Here is a 19,634-nt window from a genome sequence, read left to right as displayed (position 1 = left end):
CAACTTTTGCTGCAAGTTTCTGCCTGGAAGATTTACACTGGTCAAACTGAATTGCCAACTTGCGGTAAGTGACTTTTGTTGTTGTGTTTGCTATGAAAATTAACAAGTTGCCTCTGCGATATAAGCTTATTTTCAATTGGAATCCATTAAAAGTCTTCCTTACTTGAAGCCATGCTGTAAGAGATTTTAAAAATTGCATCATTTTAATTTCGCTCGTCTCTAAACAATAACACGTGGGTCACTTTGGAGGTTGCTGTAAGTTGTAAACAAATTAAGTTTTCTGTCGATTTTCGTAGTCAACTTAAGCTTATAACCTCACGTCTAAAAATAAGCTTAACCAAAACCATACTTGTAAACACAGCTGGGCGAGTTTTGAAGTTTTCTCTGAGTTAGTTAGTACAGCCGCTTTGCAGACTGCTAAAATTTCTTTGGCTCTTGTTGAAAACCAACAAAGGTCAACAAACCATTTTAAGCCGAAACAGACAGGATTTCCTAAATTCACTTTTGTTCCTATGTGAATATTTGCATCTTGTGATTACAAAGTATGGAGATTTCCTCGTTTTGTTAGTTCGATTTATTCGGTTTGGTGAAATGCTTGGGTGAATTCCAAGGTTAATTTGGTTGAAGACTGGTAAAGCTACCGCCAATAAAATGACCACAAAGCTAAATTAAGCCATCGGCAAAAATAGACTCTCAGTAATATTCAAATTTAAGCGTGAATAATTATTAGACTTTAACACTGTTATCTGCTGTATGAAGTTGATAGTATGAAGCTGGTCAAGGACATGCAAGTGAGTCACTTAAATCGCTTTATTTCTGCTATATTCTTATTTTGTATCTTTGTGTCATGGAAAACCGGTGTCGAAAAGAATTCACCAACAATAATTAATTACTTATTAGAGAGTTTAAACTCGAGCGCCATATTGTCGAACAAAGCAAAGTGATGACTCAAAACCAGTCCAGAATCAGGACAGCTCAAACCAAATGGACCAAACAAGGATACATGTGCTTATGGATTTCAGATGTTGCCCTACATCACGATATTGAGCCAAACCCGGGCCCGACCACAAAGCCGAAGTGTTCTTCTTGCGACAAGACTGTCAGGAAGAATCAAGAAGCTATCACAGCAAGTGTGTGGGGCTACAAAGGGACGACACTAAAAAACTTCACAACTTTCAAGCAGACTGGAAATGTTTGACTTGTTCTCTACCACAGTTTAGCAATTCATTCTTCGATTTGTTTAATTCAAGCAAACGCTCAGATCATGGGCATTTAAACAATGCGAATAGCGACTTCTTCGACACTTTGCACGGATATGCAAATAAGAACTTTATTATCGGAAGTTTCAACATAAATGCTCTCGCCGGAAAATTCTGTGAACTTCAGCACTGGATTGAAGCATTCGACATTTTGTGCCTACAAGAAACGAAGATAGATGCATCATTTCCAGATTCCCAGTTCGCAGTCAAAGGATATGAATGTTACCGTAAGGATCGCAACAAAGGCGGTGGAGTTATTTTATTGTATGTTCGCAAATCCATTCCTTCAAGCCAAGTGAGAATTAGAAGCAAAGAAGTGGAAGCAATACTCGTCGACATTCAGCTTGGACAGCGACTTATGTCTTTACTTAATGTTTACAAACCACCGTCAGTAAACAACCAGACATTTACAAGCGACATATGCGAAATTTTAGACGCAGCAATTTCAAACTGAGCTAGTGTGTTATGTTTGGGAGATCTCAATTGCGATATTCTAAAACCACAAGACAGCAAGAAACAAGGTCGAGCTTTCTTAGATATCTGTGACATCTACGGCTTGGACAATCTCATAAATGAGCCAACAAGGATTTCAATTTCTAGAGAGTCTTGCTTAGACATTATAGCAACAAATTCTCTGACATTTGCATTAAAATCAGGAACAATGGAGACAGGCCTGAGTGATCCCAAACTGGTCTACACCATTCTTAACAAGAAATTATCCAAACCAGAGACCGTTTTTACGAAAGGCAGGTGTTTTAAAAGCTTCGATGCGAATGCTTTTAATAAGGACCTTGCATGTGTGCCGTTTAATGTGGCGTATGTGTTCGAAGACATCAATGACATCTGTTGGGCTTGGGAAAAGATGTATACCGATGTGCTTGACAATCATGCACCCATCTGAATGAGAAAGCATAAGGCGGCTTCAGGCCAATCCAAATTTATTACACCGGAGATAAGAAAGGCCATTCGGAAGCGAAACAGTCTAATATGAAAATTTAACAAAACAAGGAAAACAGACGACTGGGAAGCATACCGAGTGTTAAGAAATCATTTGGTCTCCATGAGGCGAAAGTCTGTTGTTAAACATTTCGATCATCTGTGCTGCTCACATGCTGGAAACTACAGGGGTTTTTGGCAGTCACTACGTCCTCTTTTACATGCAAAGAAACGTGCACAAAGTGATTTGATCATTTTAAAAGAAAATAGCAGAATGATTATCGATCAAGCTCAAGTAGCAGAGATTTTTAATGACTATTTTACAAATATCACCGATAGGTTAACAATCGATTCATACACTCCGTTCCAACATCAGTCACATGCCTCTCGCTTACCTATGAACAATACAGCCAGTAAGAGCTTTACTTTTCGTTTTACAAATCACCACGAAGTAAGGCAAATACTCAACGACATCAAGGCAAACAAAGCCCAGGGATATGACTTAATTCCGCCACACGCAGTCAGAGCAGCGGCACCATCAGTGTCTGAACCGCTAAGTGATCTTATAAATACTATTATTGCAATGGCAGAAGTCCCCGAAGGGTGGAAGTATGGTCAGATTACACCTTTACACAAAAAGGACAGCATGTTGGACAAAGCAAACTTTAGACCTGTCACCGTGCTGCCCGCATTCAACAAAGTGTTTGAACGCATTGTCCATACTCAGATGAGTAGTTATTTTGATACTATTTTCCACGATTATACGTTCACGCATCGGAAATTGCATGGCTGCTCTGTGACGTTATGAACACTTACCGCAGAGTGGAAAGAAAAACTTGATCAAAGCCACATTATTGGTGCTGCTACCCTGGACCTTAGCAAGGCATTCGACTGTATCCCTCACAATCTTCTGTTGGAAAAGCTTAGATTTTAAAGACTGGATGAAAGATCATGGTCCCTCCTTCAGAGTTACCTCACATTGCTACCAACGAGTCAAACTGGGAAACAGTTTTTCATTGTGGAATGTCGTTCATAGTGGTGTACCCCAGGGGTCAATATTAGGACCGCTTCTTTTTAATATTTTTATGAACAATTTGGCCTATGCTATAAACGAGAGCAGCTTAAGCTTTGCAGACGACACCAATTTACATGCTTCAAACGAATGTCCCTGCGCAATAGAAAACATGACTAACCAAGATCTGTTCAATGCCACCTCTTGGTGTAAACAAAACGGAATGATCGCCAACCCGACAAAATATAACGCCATGGTGTTAGGAAATGCTAATCAGTGTAGCATTAGTATCGAATGTGCGGGTAAAGAGATTCCAGTATCCGAGGAGATAAAACTACTGGGCATAACTTTAGACGAAAAACTAAAATTTGATTCACACATTGCGGACATTTTTCGCAAGGTGGGGAACCAAATAAATGCTCTAAGCAGGTTAAAGAACATTCTACCTTGCAAAACGAAGGAATCCTTGTATCGAGCTTTTATTTTACCATATTTTTCTTATTGTAGTCAGGTTTGGTATCACTGTGGAAGAAGGAATATAGAAAAACTGGAAAGAAAAAATGTGAGGGTCTTGAGATTTGTGTACAGCGACAAGATCTTGATGTACGAAGCGCTCTTAGGGCGTATCGGATCAACATCAACCTTAGAAAATCGTCACACTCAAGACATGTTACTGACTGTGAACAATATTATTCAAGACAAGGCTCCATCCAGCTTCAAAAATCTTATAACTGAGAAGAGAACAGCGTACAATCTTCGCGGAAATTTTAATCTTTCCCTACCTAAAGTGAACACTACCAGATATGGTCTTAAGTCGTGGCGTTATGCAGCAGCAAAGTACTGGAATATGCTACCTCACGATATTCGTTCCATGGCAGGCTCAAAAGACTTTTTGAAAAAGATTCAGCAAACTGATTTTCATGTTTAATACACTGATTATATTTTATCGCTTTTAGCTCAGGTTTTTTTTTTTGGTGATTTTTAAATTAGCTTGATGTAAATACCTTTTTTAAGCTCCTATAATGTTGTACTTTACTTAATTTAAATCGTGGAACACCTGGAAACTAGCGAACAGCTAAGTGTGTACTTGTCCATGTTAAATAATAAAGTATGTAAGTATGTAGTATTAGAACAAAATAACATGCAGTTACATGTAAAAGGACGAAGTCAGTTCTGTACCTGAAAAAGTCCATTTTGTATTGCCGTTTATTCATATTTATATCATTTGTTTGTAGAAAAGCGAGATAGAGAAGCCAAAGAATTCTGCTGATTGTAGTGATTTCAAGGAATAAGGTGAGAAATCTCGCTTACATCTTACCTGTAACAGACTGAGAAAAATATTTGATCAAGTACTTTATCATTTCATAAGGTGCACATTTGTTCATAATTTTTGTTAAATTAGTGCTTTAATTCCTACAGATACATCTTTATAGAGAAACATTGAGAGAGAATTGACAGAAAGCGATCCCAAGCATTTGCCATTCATTGTGTAGAGGTGAGAAAATTTCAGAATGCTTACCCATTTTATGAATTCACTTTTTGAAAAACCTGGAGTTTATTCTTGTGCCGTTGATTGTTTTTTGGAAATTACAAGATATTTGTTTCTTCCATTTTTGGCAAAACTATCTATTCAAAGCGAATTCCTTCTATTGCTGTTCAATTACCTATCACAATGTCATGAGAACAATCACAACATGAAATCTCTGTCACGCATTCATGAACCTGTTTGGTTGCATGTTACAGAAAATTGTAGTTCATTTCAAGCTAGAGATTGCAATGCCTGTTTTAGTCAGATATTCGGAGAAAAAACTTTTGGAAACTTAAATTTTGGAGGCCAGTCTGTTTGCAACACAGTGGGCATTTGATTCTTATTGTCAGACATGTGAAAAAGATGTGACATTCAACAGCAGAATTTTTTAACTTACGTGACACATCCTGGGTTAAAAAATTTGGTTTTGACGTTTGTTCTTGGCCACTGTATGTTGCAAATGTTCATACACAGCCCGGCAGGTTAATTTGTAAAGACTGCAAATCTCCAACAAATCAACTGAAGATGAAATTGTACCATTAGTTCAAGATTTGTTTTCATCGAATTTGCTCCTGAAATAATGGAAGGTCTGATTATGTATGAGAAAATTGAGATTGATAATTCTTTCTATGTATTGAAAGCGTTAGTGCGCAACCATAATGTTCATTTCACTTGTGCAATACACAATGACAAAAAATGGTTGTACTTGGATGACCTCTATAAAAATGTCAGAGAATTTGCCAGCATTGAACTGATGCAACAACAATTTCCAGGCGGATGGTTTTTTGCTGTGTTTGAATTGTTTTGTGACAATGTTGATGACAATAAAACAGCTTCAGCAACTCAAACAAAGAAAATTTCAGAGAATCAGGGAATTGACAATCAGCGTCTTTTAAATGAGCTAATTGATGTTGGTAGCTGCAATGATGTTTGGCAAACTAGTGAAGTGGAATTGCAAATTGAGGACAAAGATCAAATTCCTGCATCAATTTCATGTCAACCCAACATGGATACACATCGTAGTAAAAAGGTAAACCCAGCCAATCCAAAGAGTCATTCAAAGGGTAAAAAAAGAAAGCTAACAGAGTATGTTAAAACTAACAAAAAGTCACAACAGTCTTCAAATATCCCAAATAGTAAAGTGATTGACAGTGAAGACAATTTCACAAACAAAAAAGGAAAGAAAAGAAAAACTGCATGTAGTGAAAAAAAGTGCGCAAAACTTCAAAACAATGGCAAAAAAGTCATTTTATGAATTCAGTTTTTGAGAAACCTGGAGTTTATTCTTGTGCTGTTGATTGTTTTTTGGAAGTTTCAACATATTTGTTTCTTCCATCCTTGGCAAAACTATCTATTCAAAGCGAATTCCTTCAATTGCTGTTCAATAACCTATCAAAATGAGAAATAAATGGGAATCGATAATAATCAACAACAATCAATGACAAATAAAAAAACGTTTTTGGTAATTGATTTCCGATATCAATCGATTGATTGTTCTGGATTGCTGTTGATTATTATTAATCAATTTCATCAATTAATCAGGCGGGGATAATTAGTTCCTTGAAAAAAGTTGTTTGTGAAGAGTAAAAGAAACAACCAAGGAACACATGGGTAGTTTTGAAATAAAGGTTTCTTACTTCAGCATTTCAACAACCAGAGTAGATGACACCATTCATACTTCCTGACATCTCATGCCATTTTCTCAGTTTTCCTGCATAAAATGCTAAATGCAGAAACCGCGACATTGAAAATACCCTTAAAACATTATGGAATTTCCCTATACACTTACGTCCCACAAGCTATCTCATTTCAACACAATCCAAAATCTTTGAAATTATTTCCAGCATTCAGTTATTGACAGAAAATACAAACCAATATATAAATATCACCAAGTTCAAAACAGCGGGGGCAGTTTTAGTGTCAACTATTCCTAGTTTAGATAGAACCATAAACTTAACAGCACAGATGCAAACAGCAGCAAAAACTCTTATGCCATTAATTAATGTCGTTGTTCTATAGCTACAGATTCAAACTCAATCTAAATGCTTGTCATTTTCAAACAAATGGTAAGCTATGATGGAAATTTTGGTCATCTTCACAACTGAATAACTGCCCCAAGTTTTCAGCTGAGGAACTGCTTACCAGAAATGGTATTAAAGACTTGCTGAACAGGGATGCCGATGCTCCTATCTTTACAAGGCTTGGTTTAAACTATGGAAAAGCAGTTCGCTTTAAATTGGAAATGTCCGAGCTTTTTCCCCAGCGAAAGATCGTCGTCTAATATTATAAATTAATCTGAGCCAAGCACCATTTTTTTCTTGGTTAATTGCAGATGCAAAAGGGTTTGAGTATTAGCAGCAACAAAAAGGAAAGGTATCCCAAAGTTCAATAGCCCAACTATGAAGGCAGAGTTGGTAAGTTTTGCCGCAGAAGTTGCACCATAGTGTGCAATGCCTGAAGTTGGATTCAATGAAGGTATCATGAAGCATATGCAAGCACACTTTAATGAACAAAGAAGATACAGGAGCCACAAGTCAGATTCCAAGGTAACATTCCTGGTAAATAAATTTTGTTTTCTCACTATTCCTAGAATGTATTCCATGCACCTGCACTACTGCCCTTCCCTGGGCTCTTTGCTGTACACTTGGGAAGTGTCATTTTGCAGCTACAAGTAAATGAACCTTTTAAGGGTGGGTAATTTTAACTCAGAATAATTTTCACAACAATATACCCTATTATTTCAGAAAAAGAACTTTTGTCAATCCAATCCTCACCATTAAAATGCCTCCTTTTCTCTTGTCTGCGTGGTTTTTGGGAAGGGGGTTGAATTAATTTGGGGAAGTGATAAAGTTTAAATTTTATTATCAATTAATACATCCCTCATTTTCAATATAGGGAAAATGTAGTTTGACAGATGACTCCAACCTTTCTGAACTTCCAACTGCCAAGGTAACTAACAGTGTTTGATTGTATAAAACAAATAGAGAATAATTATACATGGATATACAGTAATTGGTAAAATGTGATTTTTCAGAAGTGTTCAGCTGTATACTTCCAATTAAGCAGCCTGAATACATGCTTTTGTTTCATTGTCTATGTACATTTCCCTTCTGTCAGGTAAGGTAAAGTTGACTAATAGTATTTTTTTTAATTCCAGTCAGACAGTGAAAACAGTGATATCACTTTCAAGTCCCAACGATTTAAAGCTAGCCAAAAGGTGCACTGTTAATGATCATTTATATTGTACTTTTAGCAATGTGTTCTAAGAATTTTCAGGATCAATGAAATTGCATGGTCATGCTCTTAGAGAATATTATACATGGATATAATTGGTAAATTGTGATTTTTTTTTTGCAAGTGTTCGGCTGTGCAGAGACAGTTTCATAAGCAGCCTGAATGCATACTTTTGTTTCAATGTCTCTGTACATTTTCCTTCTGTCAGGTAAAGTAACATAGGTACGCAAGGCGTGCAAGAGTTATTTTTTTGTGTGAAGTGTCGGAGATAGGAACATTCATGGTACAGTAATGATTTGGTTAATTTGACAAGTTTTTTTGGTTGCGATGTTACATCGGTCATGGTAAGATAGCTAAATAGTAAGCCATAAAATGTTTGACTGAAAAAACTACAGTAATCTGTTAGTCTCCAGATTAATGTAGATACCATGTTATTTTCTAACAGGCAATTTGATTCGTTCTTTGACACAACCCGCACTGTGATTGGTGTGACACGCACACATGACACATGCATAACTCCCTCACTCGCCGATCACAAAACCCTTCCAACCCCCAAGAGGAAGTTTTGCTCAAGTTAATTTAGAGACTTTTTCGCACTTTATACGAGTCTTAAGTTTACCTTTCTACACAACACAACTTCACCGAAAATAGGAAGAAAGAGAAAAAAACCTGACACGTTGAAAGTCTGATTTAGTTACATTGCACGTTAACTTGGTGCCATGCAGTCTTCAAAGAACATTTGAAGAGTTTTCATATCTCCAACAATGAACTCTTTAAATTGACAGAACAGGAGGACATGAGTATTGTTCTTACATGGAAACAATGGAGTTGGGTTGGTCATGCGCTCTGCAGAGAATCTACCAGCATTTCTAAAGTTGCTCTCAGATGGGCACAAGAAGGTAAAAGAAAAAGAGGCCATCCAAAATCCACCTGGAGAAGAACTGCAGAAGCAGAACTTCAGGCTTTAAACCTTACCTGGGGGCAAGCTTCATGGCTTGCAAAGGACTGACAGCAATGGAGACGACTTGTTGATGCCCTATGCGCCACTGGGCATTTAAAGGACTGATCTCTCTCTTAAGTGTGAGAAATTTACAATTTTTCACTTCTGGCATAAAAGCGGACCAAGTTACTTTGGGAGTGAACTGATTCAGTAAAAACCCATATTTCAGTTGTGCCAGCTTCAACTTAAGAGATGGGGTTTACGTGGCCCATATTAATCCCATTAATGGGATTTTTAAACCCAGATTTACCCCAAAAATGTGATTTCATTGCTCCAGTTAAATACCAATGTTGGAATAAAAGTGGCCCTATTATTACCCAATATTTGGGATAAAAGTGCCCTATTATAACCCAATATTTGGGATAAAAGTGTCCCTTTTGTAATGAAACTGATATCGTGATTGCACGAGCTATGACGCGCGTGCTAAGATGTATAACGGTTGCATTTGAATGTATACTTGCAAGAGTTCTAAGACTAAGAGACGGTTATATGGCGAGTTCGGGATGCGCAATGTACTCGTAATACAGCGTATATAAGGGACTCACGTTATGGAGTGGCCTGTGTGTGTTAGTAGACTTGCCATGTACAAGTAAGCTAAACGTTGAGAGTCTAGTAATTAAACCGTTGGCTGTCGGACTCCTTGACTGGAAGTTGTTGTCGCCCGCGCGCGTTACATTTTGGTGTCAGAAGTGGGATTTGAACCACGACCAAAGTCAGCTGAAGTTCAGGTCAGATCGTTTTGTTTTGGTGTAGATAGTTGTCCTGCGAACGGCTGTTGTGTGGTGGTGTAGTAAAGCTGCACGACAAGATATTTTGACTTGTAGTGGCGTACTGGTTGCTACGAAGCACTCTATGTGGTAGTTGCCGTTGTTTTGGTCGTTAAAAACATATTTTAGGACATTGTTTATTGGTTGCCGTAGTTAGTTGTGGTTGCCGTTAGTTGGTGGCGTGATCCAGGCGACCGTTAAAGTTTAGTTTAGTAGCGTTGTTTGAACATTGAGCTCTTTTAGGATGGCAGCGGCTGATCAGAGTTACTGCGAAGTCCAGTTGGATGCAGAAGAAAATTATCGTGGAGAATTCCATGTGGAACAGGACGTTGTGCAGAATTCGACTCCGAACGAAAATGGTTGTTATTCCTTCGGTCAAGAATCACCAGCTTCGTTTATGTCAGCTCTCCAGGAATTGGACAACAGAATTTTGAGTACCAGTGAAGACATGGAGCAACGAATGGCCAACAGATTTCAAGAACAAATCGACCGGCTCGATGAAAAATATGGCGGCTAGATAATGCGGCCCGCGCGGGACCTGGCGGCGAACCGGAAGACGATTTGCATGCTCGAGAACAGGAAGTTCTTCTAGGAAATGCACGAGAACCGGAAATTGGCTGTAGGAACGTGGAAAACCGCCCTCTCTTGGCAAAACCACTAATTATGCCCTCGCCGTATGATGGAAAGACGTCTTATGAGACTGTCAAGTTCAATTCGAACTGATTGCAGAATTAAATGGCTGGAATACGTCTACAATCGCCATTTACCTCGCCGCGAGTTTGTCAGGGTGTGCACAGGCCGTGCTGGCTGATTTAGACGTAAACTCGAGAAGAAATTATCAGGCCCTCAGGGAAGTGTTGTCGCTGCGGTTCGGTAACAGTGGAAAGATGGAAGTGTTTAGATCACAACTGAAAAGCTGCACCAGAGGAAAGGACGAGTCACTTCCAGAACTTGCACAGGCGATCCAGCGACTCGTAAGGCAAGCATATCCGGAAGCACCCCTATCTGTGCGGGAAGTTCTAGAAAAGGAATACTTTGTCGAAGCAACAGCCGATATGGATATCCGCTGGAAAATACTTCAAACTAGACCAGGAACGATACAAGAAGCCCCCGCCATAGCTACCGAAGTGGAGGCATTTCAACCAAAAGAATGCACAAACCAAGAGCAAGATCAGCAGCGATCTCTGCCCGTAGAGCTGGAGGAATTGCTGCATAGAAGTACGGATGGCTTAAATGATGAACAAATCGGAGTGTTGACTGACTTGCTGAACGAATATCAAGATGTGTTTGCCACATCTACAAACCCTTTCGGCCGCACCAGCATAACCCAGCACAAGATTATCACAGGGGAGTCCAAACCTATCAAGCAAGCACCGAGGCGACTTCCCCTACAATTGAAAGAGAAAGCGAAGGAAGAAGTAGAGAAGATGTTGGCCAAAGGTATTATTGAGCCGTCGTCGAGTCCACGGTCTTCTCCCGTAGTCCTGGTGAAGAAGAAAGATGGAACAATACACTTTTGCATAGATTACCGAAAGGTGAACGGGGTCACTGTTAAAGACTCTTATCCACTTCCGAGGATCGAAGATTGTTTGGCTGCACTGTCCGGGTCGCAGTGGTTTTGTACATTGGATTTAGCTAGTGGTTATTGGCAGGTAGAGATGGCAGAAAAGGACAAGGAGAAGACAGCATTTTCCACAGGTTCTGACCTGTATCAGTTCAATGTGATGCCCTTTGGTCTTTGCAATGATCCGGCCACATTTGAGAGGTTGATGGAGAGGGTTCTCGTGGGCTTACCTTGGCAAATACTGCTGATTTTCCTGGACGATGTCATTGTGCATGCTAAGTCATTTGAAGAGGTCGTGAGGTGCCTACGACTCGTTTTTGAACAGCTACAATCTGCTAACCTAAAGCTCAACCCAAAGAAATGTGTTTTGTTCCAGAGGAAAGGTACCTTTTTGGGCCATGTCGTAGGTGGAGATGGAGTGAGTACTGACCCGAGTAAGACAGAAGCTGTCAGTGCCTGGCCAGTTCCACGCTCAGTCGCAGAAGTTAGGAGTTTTCTTGGCCTCACATCCTGTTATCGCCGTTTCATCTATGAATATGCCCACATTGCTAAGCCACTACACGAGCTGACTGAGAGTGGAAAGGAATTCTCATGGACGGAAACCTGTGATAAGGCTTTCTGCACTTTACAGCAGAATCTTGCCTCAGCTCCAGTCCTGGCATACCCAACCCTTGATGACATGTTTATCCTAGATACTGACGCAAGTGGGGTGGCAATCGGAGCTGTCCTTTCACAAGTTCAAAATGGCACTGAAAAAGTGATTGCATACTTCAGCAGAGCATTGAGAAAAGCGAAAAGAAATTGTGTCACACAGCGTGAGTTACTTGCTGTGGTAGATGGGACACGCCATTTCCACCATTACTTGTACGGAAGAAAATTCACTGTCTGAACTGATCATGGAGCTTTGCAGTAGCTGATGAGCTTCAAAGTTTTAGAAGGACAAATGGCACGATGGTTAGAAATCCTGGGTACTTATGACTATGAAGTGGTGTACCATCCAGGAGCCAAGCATGGGAATGCAGATGCATTGTCGAGGAAACCATGCGGTCGTGCTGAGTGTGGATTTTGCGACAGAATCGAGGCAAGGCACAAGCCTGATGATGATTCGCTCTGTGGTGCAGTTACAAGGAATGGAGGTCGGGAACGTAATTTAGGACCAGGTTCCTCTCAAGAAATGGAACTATGGATTGATGGAATAATGAGAGAGGAACTACAAAATGAGCAACGATGCAACCCCATTTTATCACCTGTAATAAGCTGGCTGGAATCTGGACAGGGGCTACCTAAGATGGAGCAAATTTCTTCTCTTTCTCCAGAGCTTAAGGGCTATTGCGCACAGTTTGAGAGACTTATCCTGAAGGAAGGGATTCTGTACTGCAAGTGGGAGGTCGCAAGTCTCCGGCAAGAGCAAAGCTTAAAATTGGTCATTCCTAAGAGTCTTCAAGAAAAAGTGTTGTTGTCTCTGCATGACTCAGTGACAGCTGGTCATCTGGGAGTGAAGAAGACCCTGCAGGGTGTCAAGCAGCGGTACTATTGGTGTGGAAGCAGCCATGATGTAAAGGCTTGGTGCCGAAACTGCCTTAAGTGCTCATCTCGAAGAAAGCCGCAGAAAAAGTTTCGAGCTCCACTTCAAGTTTACAATGTGGGGGCACCCCTCGAGAAGCTCGCCATTGATGTATTAGGCCCTCTGCCGGAAACAGACCAGGGAAATCAGTACATTTTGTGGTTATGGATTACTTCTCCAAATGGGTGGAGGCACTTGCCATGCCTGAACAATCCGCAGCGACTGTGGCACATCTCTTGGTCACTGAGGTTATTTGCAGGTTTGGTGTTCCCTTGCAAATTCACACTGACCAAGGACGTAACTTCGAATCGGTGCTGTTTAAGGAAGTTTGCAGGCTTCTGAATATCAAGAAGACTCGGACAACACCCTTGCACCCACAATCAGACAGGATGGTGGAACGACTAAATCATACGTTGGAGGCTATGTTATCCAAATTTGCCCAAGAAAACCAGCGGAACTGGGATCAGCTACTACCTCTTATGGCCATGGCTTATCGGTCTGCGATACATGTAAGCACTGGCTGTACACCAAACGAGCTAATGTTTGGACGTGATGTCAGGCTACCTGTAGATCTAATGTTCAGTTCTCCTCCGGTTCCAGTCACACCACCAGATTCCACCGACTTTGCCTGGAACCTGAGGGAACAGGTCAGAAAAATACACCAGCTTGCCCATGACAATTTGGACATTGCGAGCCGATGACAGAAGCGATTATATGACCAGAGATCTCGAGCAAATTCTTATCAGAAGGGAGAGGTGTGGTTGTACAATCCTCAGAGCAAGAAAGGCAGAAGCCCCAAGCTGCAAACTCCATGGGAGGGTCCCTTGAAGTTACCAAACAAGTTACAGACGTAGTTTATTGAACCCAGAGGACCCCCAAGGGGAAGCCCAAGTTTGTACACCATGACCGCCTGAAACCATTTCACAAAAGGCACATGTTGAGCTAATGAATTTGGAAGTTGGCCCCGAGAATGCTATTTGTCAAGAGTTACCATTTCAGTCTGATCAAGACATTTGGAATGGTTCATAGTTACATTTAAGTTCCATTTAAGTTTAAGTAAAACATTTCAACAGTTCAAAATTACATTAGAGTTTTTGGGAAAGATCTTTTTCAAGTTAATGCTTTCTCCGTTGTCGTTTTTTTTGATTATGTAAAATACCGTTGTTGGCTTTAGGATGACCCTTGATGCGAGGACGCATCTCTTTTATTGGAAGGGGGAAATGTAATGAAACTGATATGGTGATTGCACAAGCTATGATGCGCATGCTAAGATGTATAACGGTTCTATTTGAATGTATACTCGCAAGAGTTCTAAGACTAAGAGACGGTTATATGGCGAGTTCGGGATGCGCAATGTACTCGTAATACAGCATATATAAGGGACTCACGTTATGGAGTGGCCTGTGTGTGTTAGTAGACTCGCCATGTACAAGTAAGCTAAACGTTGAGAGTCGAGTAATTAAACTGTTGGCTGTCGGACTCCTTGACTGGAAGTTGTTGTCGCCCGCACGCGTTACACTTTTATAACCCAATGGGGAGGCGTGGTGGCCTCATGGTTAGTGCGCTCGTCTCTGGATTGAGTGGTCCAGGTTCAAGCCCTGGCCTGGGACATTGTGTTGTGTTCTTGGGCAAGGCACTTTACTCTCACAGTGCCTCTCTCCACCCAGGTGTACCAATGGGTACCGGCGAACTTAATGTTGGGGGTAACCCTGCGATGGACTAGCATCCCATCCAGGGGGGGAGCAGAAATACTCCTAGTCGCTTCATGCTACAGAAACTGGGATAAGCTCTGGCCTGATGGGCCACTGGGCTCGCATGCAGACTTTACCTTTTTTTATTATAACCCAATATTTGGGATAAAAGTGACCCTATTTTAATCCAATGTTTGTGATAAAAGTGGCCCAATATTATCCCACTATTGGGATTGGACTGGAACAATAAAATCACATTATTGGAATTTATGTGGGTTGACAAAATCCCATTGATGGGATCAATATGGGTCAGGTACACCCCGTTCTTTGGGTTAAAGCTGGCACAATATGATCCCAATACAGGGCTTTTATTGGGTTTAATTCAACCCAAACTTGGTTCTGGTAGCTTTTTCCCAAACTGGGAAATAACAATAAAATAACAACAAAACCCCACACGTTTCCCACTTTTTTCCCGGTTTGGGAACTGCAAAAAGTTTCCTGTGCATGTTGTGTATTGTTAATTACTAAGTGTTCATTGAGATAGTTCAGAAGAGAGCCATTTGTGTGTTTATAAAAAATAGCACATTTGTTACTTTTACTCTGTTCATAAAAAAGGTATCCATCTCATCCCATCCATTTTGACACTTTTTAATCTTTTTTTATTTATTTAAGTGTTAAATGCATCCAATCTACTTTAAGAAAAGTTGGTGTGATATCTTGCAATTTTACCAACTTAATTAAATGTAGAAGTAGATCATCCTCTGGAGAAAGGCCTTGAAGAAAAATACTCTGTAGCGAGTTCATTGACTTTTCACTGTTACTATCTGGCTTCATATCCCTCCCAACACCCTGTCTTGCAGTTACACTATGAGGGCTCATCACTGGGCCCCAAGAGTTTTGTGCTAACTCTGGTTAGAGAGAAAAAGACAGTGATACTTGATACTTTTCAAAGTCCCTACACCCTTTCAATCCCTATATGTTGGTACAAAAACAAAAGTACAGAGAGCAATTGAAGCAGGCCAAACTGTGATAAAAATCCAAGTAGTGTGAAATTGACAGATAGCTACAACCAGCAGACTGCCCAACAGTATCAGCTGAGCGAAAGTCACAATAATCACAATGACCGAAGCTGATGTTTGAAGCCATTAAAGGTCCCTACATTCAATGATGAAAGTTCAAAGATTTCTGGGCCCTCTTCAGAAGTCTAATGGACAAGTCAACAGAGCCAGCAAATTGAAAAATGTCAAGGCTGTGACAATGTCTCACAAGGAATGTGTTGGAAGCCATCTGCAGTCTTGGAGTCAATTCCAGAATACCGAGAGGCCAAAGAGATATTTAAAGCGAAATATGAACTAGATGCCACTAATTTCAAGTAACAATATTCATACCCTATGGAAGTTTGCAGACCTTGTGAGAATTACAGTGGTAAAGTTACAGGAGGAAGGAAACCATGGAGAGCTAAGAGATAGAATTCTCTTTAGCTTACTGATAAAGAAGTTGCCTGGTCATCAACCAGAGGGCTGGTTAAACAAACCCACATGGGTAAAATCAGTCACAGCTTTTAGAGGTCAGATTCCAAATAGAGGCAGTGGAAATGGTGAATGGGGTTGAATCAAAATCTGTCAAGTATTTTAGACCACAGAAAGCACCAAAGTACCCGGATTTGGGCAGAATGCGAAATTTTCATGCTGTTGTAATAGGAAATGGATCAAGAAACACAAGGTCTCCCTGTTCTCTCTTTCAGAGTCTCAATCAAGGTGTGCGGTTTTGTAAGCAGTTCTATGACAAAGGAGTGGACAACTGCTGGCAGTTTGTTAAAGAAAGAAAGCTTTGTTTTTGCTGCCTGGCCTCTGATCACAGGAAAAAAAGATTGCAGAAAAGCCTGCAGATGTAGAATAAATCAGGGCCGTCAAGAAGAGCTGTAGCTCTTAACACCTGTTACGGCTGAGTATGCTTGATGGACCCTCGATGTTATGGGTGAACTGGCCTGTAGTTGATACAATTCACCCATAAAGTAACAAGTTTGCTACAGGTGTGAAGACCAAGGCTACTAGTGAATTAAAACTAAATGACAGCCCTGCAAATAGTTGCCTTGAAAACCATAACCGCCTTCTCCATGGAAGTGAACAGTTGTCAGAAACCGGACCAATGAGCATAGGGGCATTTTGTCTGCACATGCTCCAGAGAAGGCACTTTCAATCAGAGTAACCGCTGGTATGTGCCTCCTCCACACGTAGGCATCTGTTTCCTGCCAATTTTTGAGTACCCGAAATGTAAGGCAGAAATAAATTGCGCAAAATCTTCCCGCAAGAATGGTAGTCTTTTTTCTCTTTGTGCTTTATGACTTAGTTGAAACCTTTGAAAAATCGAAATATGGTTGCTCAGTGTGTAAAAAGACATCACAACCAAGTCCATATCAGAGAGCCAAAACCTACACAAACAACTTAGAGTCTTGTTTTGGTATTCAATCAGCGATTGATGACGACAAGCTTATTTGTGAAGGATGCAGGATTTGTGAAGGATGCAGGAAAGCTGTCTCAGAGCACAGGCGGACTGGAAAGTCACTTCATCATGTTCATGCCATCTCAAGTTATTTTTGAACATTTTTTCTTTCCTTATCTGTACATGCTTTTCTTTGATAACGCGTCAACTTCACGCACAATGATGTCAGCAGCTTTAAGTTATTTTGTTAAAAATTTTATTTCAGAGAGATTTGTTTTATTTGTTTAAAAGTTTATTGACATGAATCTCAGCCAGCGAGGACAAAGAGTGAAAAAGAAAACACAAATGTTGAGTAAAGGAAAGTCAGGTAGTGGTAGAACTAGCGAGATGGTAGTTATACCCAGGGAGAACCTTTTAGAAATGAGGGAAAAATGAAAGACTTTATCAGAAGGTAAGTAAATTTTTCTGCAATCAGTACTTTCACCTGTGGGTCAGGGCCTCATCCCCCTGCAGTTCACACCTTGGGCTCTTTGACTCTGGACTGAGCTTTACATTCAAAGGAATTCTCTTGATTTTTCTTTTTCTTCAGCAGTGCAGATTTATATTCTAAAATATTGAAAGGAAATTCTCGGCCAGTTTCACCCCCTCATCGAATTGTGTGCATTCATCGATGAACTCTTTTCAAAAATATATGTTATTGATCATTTTGAGCTGCAGTTTTAAAACACAGATAAACACAAACTTTATTTTTCACACTTTTCTGTAAAGTTATTTGGCATAGGACAATCTGTGTGTGTGATAAGTAGGTTCATGTTACCTGACCAATTAACAAACAAGTTGTAGGCCTGGTGGCATCAGTGAGGATGAAAATCAGCTAACTTAAAAAAAACAAACAAACAAGCAAAAAAATTCAAGCAGGTTTTTGTTGACTTCCATGCAATAATATCATAATTTGTTCTAGAAACACTAAAGAAAATCATTCAGAGGCAACTCTTGGGTGTGGTCTTCATGCAACCCCAAATTATAACAAGATCTTTTACATCTTATAGCCACGCTTTTAAAAGTTAATTGTTTTCTTAACACTACAGTCGCAATGCAGTACACATTCCAAGGCAGTCCTTGATGATTCATTAATTACTGTAGACACCGAATCACTTGATCAACACAAACTTTATTATTGCACCATTGCTCTTAGCCTTTGAAATCTCTGATGATATAATGGCCCAAGAGAGAGTTGCAACATCAACACATTCCATGAATGACATAATTGCTTTTGGCGTATTCAATACTCGCTTCATATCAAGCCCTTCAATAACACAAAAAGGCGACATATTCTTTACTAAATAAAGAGTAGAATATTCATAACATTTTCAGTACAGTAACATTTTAACAGCTTTTGGCGAACAAACATAAGTTGCGTGATTCGAAACTTGGCCGAGTGGAGGTCTGCATCTGGTCACTGACAAAGCAAAAAGTAAACCCCAGGTAGAACATGAACTGTGCTCAGCCCATGGCGGCGCAGTTAATAACTCAATTTCACATCTGTATGAAAATTTATTTCCCACTTACTGAAGGATCTGACTTGAAAAAGAAAATTGGCATGGTCAAGAAGAAGATCTAAAATGACATAGTAATATACAAGCAAGAAACAGCATATGATCCAGGTTCAGAGAGGTTTGCATTTCAGCAGGAGCAACAAAGTTATTTGACACTATCCTGAGTTCCATTACAAGTTTTCAGCATTCAGCAGACCGCACATGTCTTAACAAAGAAAGATTGTTCCATTTTTTAATGACTTGTGCTAAAAGACTCTCGCTGGCCACCAATCAGGCAACAACTTTATTTTTGTTTTGCTGTTCTGGTTTTAAGTGCATGACGAGTTGTGCTCCAGAGTATTTGACATCTAACCTCATCAGAAGATCCAACATCTCGAAAAGGAATACCAGAAACTCTCAACTTTTGAACATAGCACTCTTCCGCACTGCTAGTGACCAAAGGACCTTTCATTATAGAGCAACCTCTCTATGGAATGAGTTGCAGCCTGCGCTCAAACTTAGCCCATCTGTGATGGATTTCAAGCGCTTACTCAGGCAAAAGCTTAATGACTGCTTTATTTAATTTTATTAACCTTTATCTTCTTTTATCATTGTCGTGTACTTAGTTTGTAATTTTGTAATGCAAAGTTGACTCTGTAAAGCCCCGTGGAGACTAGCCAATAAAGTATGTATGTATGTATGTATGTAACATTTAGTGACAAGCATTTTAGGTCGAAAGCATTGGCAGTATTGACAGTGTTCATTTTGTTGGTGGTTTAAAGGAACACAAGCCAGGCGGAGCGATAAATAAACACTGATTTCTTCCAATGGAATTTTTGCTGACACAAAAAATTGTGGCAAAAATAATTTAACTTTTTCGCTGATTGGCTGCTGCGAGAATGTAAACAAACGAAAAAAGAAGATGGTTGTTTTAAGCGAAGTGGGTTGGTGTAGCATGTAAAGTAAAGGAAGTGTAGCATAATAAACTTAAAGACCACAACTGCATAATGCTTATATAAAGACATAAACAAAAAGGAAATGTGGATACTTAGCTTGGTGAGATAGAGCCATTGACCCGGCTCGGTTTTGCTCAATTTTTGTT

General features: G+C 40.0%; 2 long non-coding RNA genes across 2 annotated transcripts in view; one reads left to right on the top strand and one right to left on the bottom strand.

Moving 5' to 3' along the window:
- Positions 1-19,634, bottom strand: part of LOC149103547 (uncharacterized) — a 58,380-nt gene that overhangs the window by 5,833 nt on the left and 32,913 nt on the right. The window lies entirely within an intron of this gene.
- On the top strand, positions 1,403-7,964 carry LOC149103550 (uncharacterized). The gene is made up of 6 exons (XR_016201949.1): positions 1,403-3,769; positions 4,443-4,500; positions 4,627-4,702; positions 7,068-7,281; positions 7,631-7,684; positions 7,893-7,964. It is a non-coding gene; the product is annotated as an uncharacterized LOC149103550 (long non-coding RNA).

Source organism: Orbicella faveolata, unplaced genomic scaffold (assembly GCF_042242905.1).
Source record: "Orbicella faveolata isolate gen_17 unplaced genomic scaffold, um_ofav_v1 contig_35, whole genome shotgun sequence".
NCBI lineage: Eukaryota > Metazoa > Cnidaria > Anthozoa > Scleractinia > Merulinidae > Orbicella > Orbicella faveolata.
Note: the sequence above shows the minus strand (reverse complement) of the source record. Positions and strands in the feature narration are given on the sequence as shown.